General features: G+C 43.8%; 1 protein-coding gene across 1 annotated transcript in view; it reads left to right on the top strand.

Moving 5' to 3' along the window:
• The window catches only part of LOC126251510 (fatty acyl-CoA reductase wat-like), a 225,445-nt gene that overhangs the window by 78,955 nt on the left and 133,689 nt on the right, over positions 1-12,801 (top strand). The window lies entirely within an intron of this gene.

Below are 12,801 nucleotides of genomic sequence, written 5' to 3'. Positions count from 1 at the left end.
TTCTTCAAGAGCTGCCTAGTTCAATGAGTCTATACGTAAAAACATTACGAAAATTAGCTACGTCTGAAACTAATTTCTCCTTTGTCGATAATTTCTTTCGCAAGCATTTACGATGTATTAGGGATTTACATGTCACGGTAGGCAACCTGTAGATATTAACATTCTTCAGGCACCACGATCAGGTTAGGCAAGGCTGAAATTTCCTAGCCATGTTTACTCGAACGATATACAACAGGCCTTCATCTTTTTTGGCACATGGAGCTAAGGTTAATTATGGTAATAGCTTTATGAGAGGCTCTGATTTTAATGAAGCTCTTTTTGCCTATCACATGTTCTAGAGATCTGCTTATGTTTCCAATTACCTGCGGTTATTCTACTCGAACTGCCAGTTGAACTGGAAGTCCTCAACTACTAATGACGTCACAGACCAGTAGCTGTCGTGCAGTTTCTGTTTACAGGTTTCCATTAGACAGGTTTTACAGATTGCTGCGGCCTCCGAGGCGAAGCTGAGTCCAAGATTTCTTATCGTCGTAACAGGAACTCAAATTTTTCCACAATGTGAAGGCAGATGTTACTGTACAGAAGGAACTAGTTATTTGGCCTAGGAAAAGACCAGAACTTGTTGGCTGAGAGGATAAAATGCACACGTCCGCAGCAGCCGGTATGAAAATGGTATAACCATGGTGACTGCAAAAGCAGTAACGTGATTTAGCTTCCCGGGAAAAGCTGGTGTAGTGGTAGAATTATGCGTGGCGGATGACAACCGTAGTGGCCAGACGTATCTGCCCAGGTCAACAGATCAGTTATTGTTTGATAAGGTATAGCTGGCAGTCAGTAACGTTTCGAAATCGTCATTTGTTTGGGTGACTCCTGAATTTGGGTCCAATGCATATTTTTATCTATGCTATGCAAGCTATCTTTCCTATTTGGCCACCCTCGGCCACCCTCGGCCACCCTCGGCCAACTCTTGTTCTTTTCCGACCCTGACGCTATTAGGTTTCGAGGGCTAGGGGTCTTCCATTTCCAACCTATACTTCTACTGAGCCGAATATCTCCCGGGATAAGGAGATTACCTTCTATCAAGTGCCAACGGCCTTCTAGGAGGGCGGATGAGCGGCTAGAAGGAAGGGCACTCTCTTGCCCTTGGGGTGGGAAACTGCTCCTAAAGGCGGAGGAGCCACAAGGTGGCCAACGGCATAGAATGGAGAAGGCAACGGGAAACCACTCTATTGAAGACCCGGGCGGGTATCCCAAGTATCAACAGCTTATGATGGAAAGCTCTTTGGTTAAATTCTCTGGAGGTAAAATAGTCCCCCATTCGGATCTCCGGGCGGGGACAACTAAAGAGATACCAAAATCCAAAAGCATTAATGTAAGAAGGATAGCAACATGGAACGTCAACTCTCTTTTTAAATGTGGTAAACTGGAAAACTTGAAAATGGAAATGAAACGAATGGATATTGATGTACTGGGAGTCTCAGAAATGAGATGGCCAAACGCTGGCGACTACAGAATCATACACACTGGAACAGCACAAGACAGTCCCGGGATTGCAGGAGTGGGAATTATCCTCAATAAAGAGATGGGGTTAAGAATAAAAGGATTTGTTCAATATAGTGAGAGGATAATTTATGTCCGATTGGAAACTAAACCAAGAGACACAATCATAATCCAAGTATACATGCCAACTACGAGGCACGAGGATGATGAAATCGACATGATGTATGACCACCTTGAAAAAGTAATTGGCAGAATTAAAGGAGCTGAAAACCTTGTCATCATGGGAGATGTGAATGCCGTTGTTGGGGAAGGTAAATAAGAGGATGTGGCAGGGAATTTTGGATTAGGATTAAGAAATGAAAGAGGGGATAAACTTGTAGAATTCTGCCAAAGAAATAAACTTTGCATTACAAATACCTTCTTTAATCATCATCCAAGAAGAAGATATACTTGGAAAATGCCTGGTGACATTAACAGATACCAAACTGACTTCATATTAGACTTCATATTAGTGAAGCAAAGATTTAAAAACCAAGTTAAGGACAGCAGATCATATCCAGGCTGTGATGTGGAAAGTGACCACATACTCGTTATGATGACGACTGAACTAAAATTCAAGAACATTAAAAGAAGAAGTACATGTAAATGGGATTTGACAAACCTGAAAAACGAAAATACACTGAAGCACTATCAACTAGAAACAGACAAGAAAACAAATACACAGGGCTGCAATGACATCCAAAGCAGCTGGGAAAAAATAAAAACTGGTATTTTAGAAGCAGCAGAAGAAGTAATAGGAAAAGAAAGGACAGAGAAAAGGAAGGAATGGATCACTAATGACCTACTAAATATGATGGAAGAAAGAATGAAATTAAAAAATTCTGTGAAGAAGGAAGACCAAGAGAAAAACAAGAGTCTGAAAAACAGAATCAACAGAGAGGCAAAACAAGCAAGAGAAAAATACCTTGATGATCTCTGTATTTCAGTTGAGGACAACATGAGCAAGGGAAATATCGACAAGGCCTATAAATGTGTGAGACATTGCTTTGGAGACAGAAGAAACAAATGTAGGGCTGTGATGGATGAAAATGGCAATATGTTGGATGACGATGATGAAGTTGCAAGAAGATGGAAACAATATATAGGAAAACTGTACAGCGGACCAGACCTGTCTGAAAACATCATGGAAGAAGAAACAGAAGTAGATGCACACAATATAGGTGAACCTATATTAAACGTAGAGTTTGAACTAGCTCTGAAAAAATTGAAAAACAACAAATCGCCTGGTATAGACAATATCCCAGCCGAACTTCTGAAATCTGGAGGAGCAAAACTGAATCAGGAGTTGTATAATCTTGTTTTCAACATGTACGAGCAGGGTAAAATTCCTACAGACTTTGAGAAAAACATTATGGTCCCCATTCCAAAGAAGGCAAATGCTACAAGATGTGAAAATTATAGGACACTCAGCCTAGTTACTCACGCCTCTAAAATATTAACCTCAATTATCCTAAAACGCATAGAACAAAAAGTCGAAGCTACACTCTCCGAAGACCAGTTTGGATTCCGGAAAGATAGAGGAACCAGAGAAGCAATATTTGCTCTAAAACTAATAATAGAGAAACGACTAGATAAGAACTTGAAAACATACATAGCTTTCGTAGATGTAGAGAAAGCCTGTGATAATGTTAAATGGGATAAGATGTTTGAGGTACTCAAAAAAGTAGGAATAGACCATAAAGATAGAAAAATGATATGGAACCTGTACAAAAACGAGACAGCAGTTATCCGTGGACGGACAAAACAAGAAGAGGTGCAGATACGGAAAGGTGTCCGGCAAGGTTGCGCACTATCCCCTGTTAACTTTAACGTATACATTGAAGAGGCGCTGAAAAAAGTAAGGGAAAATTCACAGACAGGTGTAGTAATTCATGACCAACGAATAGATATGATAAGATATGCCGATGATATAGCTGTCCTGGCTGAAAGTGAAGAAGATCTTGTAGTCCTACTGAATAGAATGGATAAAGTTATGGGTGAAGAATATAATATGAGAATTAATAAAGCAAAAACAAAAGTAATGGCATGCGATAAAGAAGATCAAGTGAAAGTCCAAGTTCATGTAGGCAATGAACTGCTTGAACAAGTTGATAAATTTACTTATCTGGGCAGTAATATTACCAGGGATGGAAGGAGCAAGGCAGAAGTGAGAAGTAGAATAGCTCAAGCAAAGGCTGCTTTTAACAAGAAGAAAAACATATTAACATCTAAGAGCATCAGCCTTGAAACCAGGAAAAGATTTTTGAAATCATATGTGTGGAGTGTGGCATGCTATGGGTGTGAAACATGGACTCTCGGGACAGAGGAACAGCAGAAGCTAAATTCTTTTGAAATGTGGTGCTATAGACGCATGCTCTAAATAAAATGGATCGACAAGGTCACAAACGAAGTGGTTCTGGAAAGAGCAGGTGAGAAGAGAAGCTTCTGGGGTTTCATTGTTAAAAGAAGAGTGCAATTTACAGGCCATCTATTAAGACATAAAGGACTCCTGAACACAATCATAGAGGGATATGTCGAGGGAAAAAGACCAAGAGGAAGACCACGACTGACGTACATGGATCAAATCGTGAAAGATGTGGGATGTAACACCTATAAAGAAATGAAGAGAAAAGCTGAAAGACGCACAGAATGGAGACAAGCTGCCATTGTAGCTGTTGCAAACCAATCCTTGGATTGACCACTACAGAAGAAGAATGCAAGTTAATACAAATTACGTGGCAGCGCGTACCTTTCGTTTTTCAATGTCTACAGGTATTCTTACATTACAGCCACGAATAAATTGTGCAAATAATGACTACTATTATGCTTCGTGTGAACTGTACCGTCACTTTAAGACACATTACAGGTAACCGTAACCAAGTTTTGAGTTCCTCAGTGAAATCTGAAATGACGTAATTAGACTTTTTTTAACACCAGTAAACAAGTGCAGACCGAGGTGCCCTCCTGTAGATAGTCGCTAACCCTGTTAAGGCCAAAGGTGATAGGTATCAGACACGCCGTACAAATTTTCATAACAGGTCGTATAAGCATTTTATAATACTCTACGTAGATTAGCTGCAGTGTTGTCGAATCCATTCAATGACTCGTACTCTACCACTCATACCACCTAATTTTTAAGCTCACGAATTGTTACACCCAGGTATCTACAGACTCTGAGCAACATTAATGACCCATTAATACTGTATTAAAAACTTACTACATTTTTAATCATATGAAATCTGTCATTACAGTTCCAAATCTTTAATCTAGACTTTAATGTAATAATGATCTCACTGGACATTCGTACAATATTGTTGAAGAATCCTTTTAATAGATAATCGTGTTATCTTCGAAATGTCTGAACTACAAATGAGGCAATACAGTAAGTCATAAATACACACCGTAGTGTCGACAGAAGCAACTCTTCCACGATTCCCCGAAGAGTGCCAAGTGTTGCTATTAAGTTTGTAAAACTATGTTTACTAAACCAGCAGAATACCTGAAACAACAGAGAACTCTTTCAGCTTGTCAAAGACTTCTTTGTGGCACATGGTGTTCATAGCTTATGGATTCGGCTCCGCCCAGGGTATGACTCTTCGCTTCATCGTCTATGCCGCCCTATGTCATTTCCACCTCCGAGTACGGTGTTTCTACCTACCCCCTTATGTTTGTGTGGCCCACAAATATTTTATTTACTCCATGACGTATTTCAGATAATGCCCGTCTTGAAAATCATGTGAAGCAGATATAGGGAATTTCGTCAGTGTTGATTTATGGTTTGGGTCGAAAACAGCTACGAGATAATTTATATCACTCAGTTCCACGTCCTTTTGGACATGAGCAGCGATCGAAACGCATCATGAAATTAAGAAAATATTTGTGAGCAAGACAAACACGTAATTAAATTATATATGGCCAACTGCGACCGCTGCATTTAATTTTGTGTTCATGAAATGTGTTCGAATCTACAGTACTCTTCATTTTCATTTTTCTCTAGTCCATTAAACAAAGATAATCCTCTGTGCTTAAATGTCTGTCGACAGTTCACAGTGGGTCGCACTGAAGGACAAACGAGGCATAACCCTCCTAAATGCTTGCATCACCGTTCGCGTAGCATGTCTTCCTTTTTTAGTACTTAACTGCAGCATTACTTCCACGGTTTGCTCAGGTGACATGACGGTGGCTTTGCCAGCTGTTTCATAGCTGCAGCAGCTGAATCTAGTCTGCATTTCACGCGGATTCTCGCTCTTTTGATTACTAGACAGTTTATGACAATGAGTCTGAGCTCTCACACTACAATCCGTCCCCTGCTATATTACGCATATCCCTCATTTCTACGGTCTCATAACTGTTTAAAAGTCTCTTTTCATCGTTATCATCCCTTTTTTTCAGAAACTATGAATCCTAGTCCACGAGCCAACTAAAATTTTAATTCTGGGTCACAGGAATTCTGGTCCATAGTGTCCTCTTTGCTATGCCCAAATGACAGTAGTTCTCTAAGAAGTACACACATCTTGCGATACAGCCTTTTCTCGTCTTAGCACTAGAACAGAGCATGTACAGGGACTACTACAGGTAATGCGGTAAAGACTTTCAATCATAAGAAAAATATTAGTTCTTTAAGGGAAGAAAATGTCAAGAAATAGGAAAGACGATAACAATGAAGGTAATGCAGGAAGAAAGGGCTGAAGGTTTTGGTAATGATCATGTCATTCTGTATTATATTTTAAGCTTTGTGTTAATTGATGATGATACTCCTTGACAGAGCGTAGGGGACGATGCGGGAGACCCGCACCGCTGTACTAGGCAAGGTCCTAGCGGAGGTGGTTTGCCATTGCCGTACTGGGGATGAATGATGATGATGATGATGATGAAGAAGACGACACAACAACACCCAGTCATCTCGAGGCAGGTGAAAATCCCTGACGACCGAGCGAGGTGGCGTAGTGGTTAGACACTGGACTCGCATTCGGGAGGACGACAGTTCAATCCCGCGTCCGGCCATCCTGAATTAGGTTTTCCGTGATTTCCCTAAATCGCTCCAGGCAAATGCCGAGATGGTTCCTTTCAAAGGGCACGGCCGACTTCCTTCCCTGTCCTTCCCTAATCCGATGAGACCGATGACCTCGCTGTCTGGTCTCCTTCCCCAAACCAACCAACCAACCAAAATCCCTGACCCCGCCGAGAATCGAACCCGGGATCCCGTGCTCGGGAAGCGAGAACGCTACCGTGAGACCACGAGCTGCGGACTTGTCTTAATTATTCATTATTTAATGTTAGTATGGTTTATTTGGTGCCAAGTAGAACCACTTCCAAACTTGTTTCATTTGGCAGTCAACTGTGCTTCATGTTGCGCTCAGAGTACACTCGTTCTTTGAGAGAGACCCTGCTTTGTCCAGGATGTATCTCATCTCCTTGTTATTTGAACATCTAGTTTTTCTCGACAGCCATTATCTTGACATTTGGTTTTTAATTTTGGAAATCATCTTTAATGCTTACTTATGTACTCACAGCGACCTGAGGGCCAGAAATACCTATATGTATGGGAATTTTGCGTTTTAATTTCAACCCTTTGTACTCTACTTTTCCCATTGTCTCAGTCATTCTGCATCAGCATTCGCTGAAGACTTTACACAGGTTGTTTATTTATATAAATTTTTGGATTACACTAAATTCGGCTCTTTACTGTTCTGCATACCACATAGTCCTGAATTTGAGCTCATTTCACATCAACTTCGGCTCTGTCTTTTGTATCTACGCCAACGAGCGAGTAGATTTCGCACTGTCTTCTAAAGATGAATAATCTATTCGGCACGTTCAGAAATCAAGTTCTTTGTAAAATTATGGGAGAAGGATTTGAAAATGACAAGGGAAATATTATTTAAGGGGTTAAATGATTTGTAAGAGTATTCTGGAATATATTATCGGATAAAGGAAGGACTCCAGCAATGCAAACAATCACCGTAGCTAATGGAGAAAAAAAATGAACAATAAGATCTCCTTATGAACACCTAGACAGAAAAATTAAAAATGTTCTTATGTCCCTTCTTCAAATGATTTCTTGTGCTGCGGTGACACGTTGGTGTTTCCCTCCATTATTACTATGTCCTTGCAGGACCTCACGGTCGTCCAAATACACTCCTGGAAATGGAAAAAAGAACACATTGACACCGGTGTGTCAGACCCACCATACTTGCTCCGGACACTGCGAGAGGGCTGTACAAGCAATGATCACACGCACGGCACAGCGGACACACCAGGAACCGCGGTGTTGGCCGTCGAATGGCGCTAGCTGCGCAGCATTTGTGTACCGCCGCCGTCAGTGTCAGCCAGTTTGCCGTGGCATACGGAGCTCCATCGCGGTCTTTAACACTGGTAGCATGCCGCGACAGCGTGGACGTGAACCGTATGTGCAGTTGACGGACTTTGAGCGAGGGCGTATAGTGGGCATGCGGGAGGCCGGGTGGACGTACCGCCGAATTGCTCAACACGTGGGGCATGAGGTCTCCACAGTACATCGATGTTGTCGCCAGTGGTCGGCGGAAGGTGCACGTGCCCGTCGACCTGGGACCGGACCGCAGCGACGCACGGATGCACGCCAAGACCGTAGGATCCTACGCAGTGCCGTAGGGGACCGCACCGCCACTTCCCAGCAAATTAGGGACACTGTTGCTCCTGGGGTATCGGCGAGGACCATTCGCAACCGTCTCCATGAAGCTGGGCTACGGTCCCGCACACTGTTACGCCGTCTTCCGCTCACGCCCCAACATCGTGCAGCTCGCCTCCAGTGGTGTCGCGACAGCCGTGAATGGAGGGACGAATGGAGACGTGTCGTCTTCAGCGATGAGAGTCGCTTCTGCCTTGGTGCCAATGATGGTCGTATGCGTGTTTGGCGCCGTGCAGGTGAGCGCCACAATCAGGACTGCATACGACCGAGGCACACAGGGCCAACACCCGGCATCATGGTGTGGGGAGCGATCTCCTACACTGGCCGTACACCACTGGTGATCGTCGAGGGGACACTGAATAGTGCACGGTACATCCAAACCGTCATCGAACCCATCGTTCTACCATTCCTAGACCGGCAAGGGAACTTGCTGTTCCAACAGGACAATGCACGTCCGCATGTATCCCGTGCCGCCCAACGTGCTCTAGAAGGTGTAAGTCAACTACCCTGGCCAGCAAGATCTCCGGATCTGTCCCCCATTGAGCATGTTTGGGACTGGATGAAGCGTCGTCTCACGCGGTCTGCACGTCCAGCACGAACGCTGGTCCAACTGAGGCGCCAGGTGGAAATGGCATGGCAAGCCGTTCCACAGGACTACATCCAGCATCTCTACGATCGTCTCCATGGGAGAATAGCAGCCTGCATTGCTGCGAAAGGTGGATATACACTGTACTAGTTCCGACATTGTGCATGCTCTGTTGCCTGTGTCTATGTGCCTGTGGTTCTGTCAGTGTGATCATGTGATGTATCTGACCCCAGGAATGTGTCAATAAAGTTTCCCCTTCCTGGGACAATGAATTCACGGTGTTCTTATTTCAATTTCCAGGAGTGTATTTATTACGTTGTACTTTCTAAAACTGTCCTGAGTATATTTTCACACATAACCTTTACGCAATACATTCATAAGGTTAATAAACTTGAAGTTCGTACATTTTTTACACAAGTCATCACATGCGCCAGCTCTCGTTCAGATCGCAACAGACACAGACAACTGCTAATTAATTAGTGCGGGCCGGATTGCTCATAAATAATCATCTCTGACCTCGCTATCTTTTATCGTTGTCACACATGCTATCGCTATCTAGCGGTCAGAGAGCAAGTCTTTTAATCACCTTAAAAATTACCGCCACAACTTTCATGTGATTTTGAAATCTCGTACCATTATTTTTGAATCCCTTGGAAAATTCAGTCTTGATTATCAAGGTGAAGGCAAACCCGTTCGGAAACGCACAACAACTTTCATTCCCTTTCCTCTTTTAAGTATTTTTATTCAAGGTAATGCCTCAGAAGCAAAGGAAACATTGTCATCTTGCTTATCATTTATTTCTCCATTTTCACTGGAAGAGGATCAGTCTGTACATGAATCAGTAAATGATATCGTGAGGCATTTGTTATTTACATTAAGTAGTAAATTTCTATCCTAGTTATTAGATCGTGGAAAGAGGACCTATAGCTTAACGTGGAATCCGAACCACGTATTGTTCCTGGTGAGAGCCGAAGACTTAGGATCTGGTTCTGGGTTGACGGAGGCCAGGCTTCACAGCCCGGCGTCTGGCCACAATGTTTCCTCCCTCCCGTTCTTGGGGATATGGCCAAAGGGATGAAATGTTTTTTTTTATTTTTATTTCCTTTTTCGCGATTTACAAGAGAAAAACATAACATATTGAAACTAGGAGTGTCACTCAACACATCCGAACGCAAAACGGCTCCCAACGCCATTTAAATATAACGAATTCACTAACGCCCGCATCTCGTGGTCGTGCAGTAGCGTTCTCGCTTCCCACGCCCGGGTTCCCGGGTTCGATTCCCGGCGGGGTCAGGGATTTTCTCTGCCTCGTGATGGCTGGGTGTTGTGTGCTGTCCTTAGGTTAGTTAGGTTTAAGTAGTTCTAAGTTCTAGAGGACTTATGACCACAGCAGTTGAGTCCCATAGTGCTCAGAGCCATTTGAACCATTTGAATTCACTAACAAAAGGAAACGGGATCCCGCAACGGCCCAGTATGCGTGTATCTAGGTTGGCTTCTCGCTAACTTAAAAGTGATTGAGAGCTGGTTTCTCAGGGTGGGGCATGATAAGGTTACGATTGTGGACGGGGCCGTAATCAGTTACTATCGGTTGCACAACAAATACGTAAACTTTATTTTAAAAAATTAAAATTTTCAAACAATCTTTTTTAAAAAAACACAATTGACTGTATAACGGCTGAAGGCCTGAATTAGAAGTCAGAAGAACAATTCCAAATAGCACATATTAAGACAAATACTTCGTTTTAAAACAAACTGTAACACGGCTGAAGGCCTTATTATAAAAGAAGTGAAATTATTGCTCGGCTGAAGGCCACACCAACAACAATTAGAAAATTACAAATACCCTTATAACAACATCACAATCTAAGGAATCAGGCCAAGCGGTTCTCAGAAAGTGTTCCAAAGGTCGGCCTGGGAAGGAAATTCAAACATAAAGTAAGGTGAACAGGCAGCCAAGAGTTGTACTCACGTAATAGGATGGCAACTCAAACTATGGGCAGATTAAGCGCCGACCGACCGATTAACCAATCCGCCTAACGTCCGATCACCGGTACAACGACGGAATATTTTTAGGCAAGGGTGAAGAGACAGACAGCACTACGTCTTCAGAAAAGACCCAAGGCCGAAGGAAATACTAGAACCAAGGTAGACCTCGCAAGAAATACGCACAGTACTATACAAGAGACTGTCGAACTACACGCCGTGTCGGATAGCATCAACACGACGAGGAAAGGTACACTGCTGGAAAATACGCTAACCCCCAGGGCAGGTAAATGGGGCGTTAGCGGCCTCAAGGCAGAAAATATCGCTGGTTGCGCTTCACTAATAATAATAATACTAAGTTCAGTGATGAATAACAAATAGAGAAAGACGACTGCAATATACCACCGCCTCGAAACACTTCAGTCGCTGCCGCCAGGCTCAGCGGCCCTGGGAGCAACCACCCGCCGACCAAAGGCGAGATCTCAGAATAGTCGAGGTTTCATTAGCAGTTAACTCTTCACTCAGCTTAAACGTCCAGGGTTCGGTGTGCAACGAAGTCGTCGCTCTCGCAGCTACCCGGCAGTGGCAGCACGCCGCCAGCGGCCCCGGCTTGCCCTCGCGCTGCACAGAGCTGCTCGCTGCTGCGCCCCAACCGAACTGATCTCCGTTCGCAACTCTCCACTAAATCCAGTACGCAGACAGCATTAAAATGACTGCTCATCAAAACCACAAGATACACACGGATCCGGGAACACAATTCCAACACCAATTCACAATACTAAAACCAGTCACAGTGAAACAACACGGACGAATTATAAGTCGGCACAAACAGAGAGAAGCCAGAAGCAGTCGGAAGACCAAATGCAAGTCGTCCGCTGCGATGACCGACCGAACGACCAACCGACGGTCGTCCCCACTCAAGTCAGGCACGGGGAAGATCCTAGTATAAATCGTCAAGTGATAACTTATTGCCATGAGGTCACTTCGATGGGCGGACACACACACATACAGGTTAAAGTTGCACTACTCGAATATCACGGTCCATTCAACTAAAACTCGTAGAATCCGGTCCTTGACGTGGTCGTGCACTCTCGCGACCACATCCTTCCATCGAACAGTGCATGTGTCGCCAGCGCTCGGGTGAGTTCTGGCTGTTCAGGCCCCACTGCTGCTCCGTCCGAACTCAACTCACTCGACTCCAAATATGGTACCACAGTACGCGCTATCGATAAGCGCTGCTGCTGCCACTCACGGACAGACAAGGCGAGCAAACGTAGTGGCGCCAGTGAACACACTAAGAAAACGAGACATCACTATCGCTATTATGACACGGCTCATTGATATATAGTCCCCTGAGTACATCAGGCATGAATGTAAGGTCCTGAATCATAATCTATCTTCTCACTTCACTTCTCGAACCCGGAACACTCCAGTTAGAAGGAGGGTCCTTTAAAAACGAACCCAAGTAATAGACAAAACATTTTCTATATGTTACGTGTAGCAGCAAAATCCTTAATTACTCTTGCAGTATGTAACAGAAGTTCAAGACATCCTTGTCATCGGCACGATACAGATAATATGTCATCACCCCCTTTACCCAGTTGACGGCGTTTGTCCGGGTGGAGGGAAAGCACCGTTCGTCGGAAAACAGTAGGGCGTCAGCTCTGACTGCCGTGTGTACCGTACACAATAAAAAGGCCAACATTTTCTTCCTGAGCAGCCAACACTCGATTGCTGTGCCACAAACCAAACGATGCTCGTCGGAGTCGACGACCTCTCTATGGGGGCATATCGGTATGTCGACCAGATAAATAGAATGCAGTCGTTGACGGTTCAGGAATTACCCGCCCGCTAGACCACCAGGCTCGACGAGTGTGTAGATAGATCATGTATATGTTTTGATGAGTGAATTTGCGAGTAGCAAAAGTATGTCACATACATGGCCGTCTCTTCTGACTGCATTGAGTTAGAAGCTTAAATTGTTCTACCGACAAGGGACCGTAGACCTTAGTATTTGATATAAATT

This window comes from Schistocerca nitens, chromosome 4, assembly GCF_023898315.1.
Source record: "Schistocerca nitens isolate TAMUIC-IGC-003100 chromosome 4, iqSchNite1.1, whole genome shotgun sequence".
NCBI lineage: Eukaryota > Metazoa > Arthropoda > Insecta > Orthoptera > Acrididae > Schistocerca > Schistocerca nitens.
Note: the sequence above shows the minus strand (reverse complement) of the source record. Positions and strands in the feature narration are given on the sequence as shown.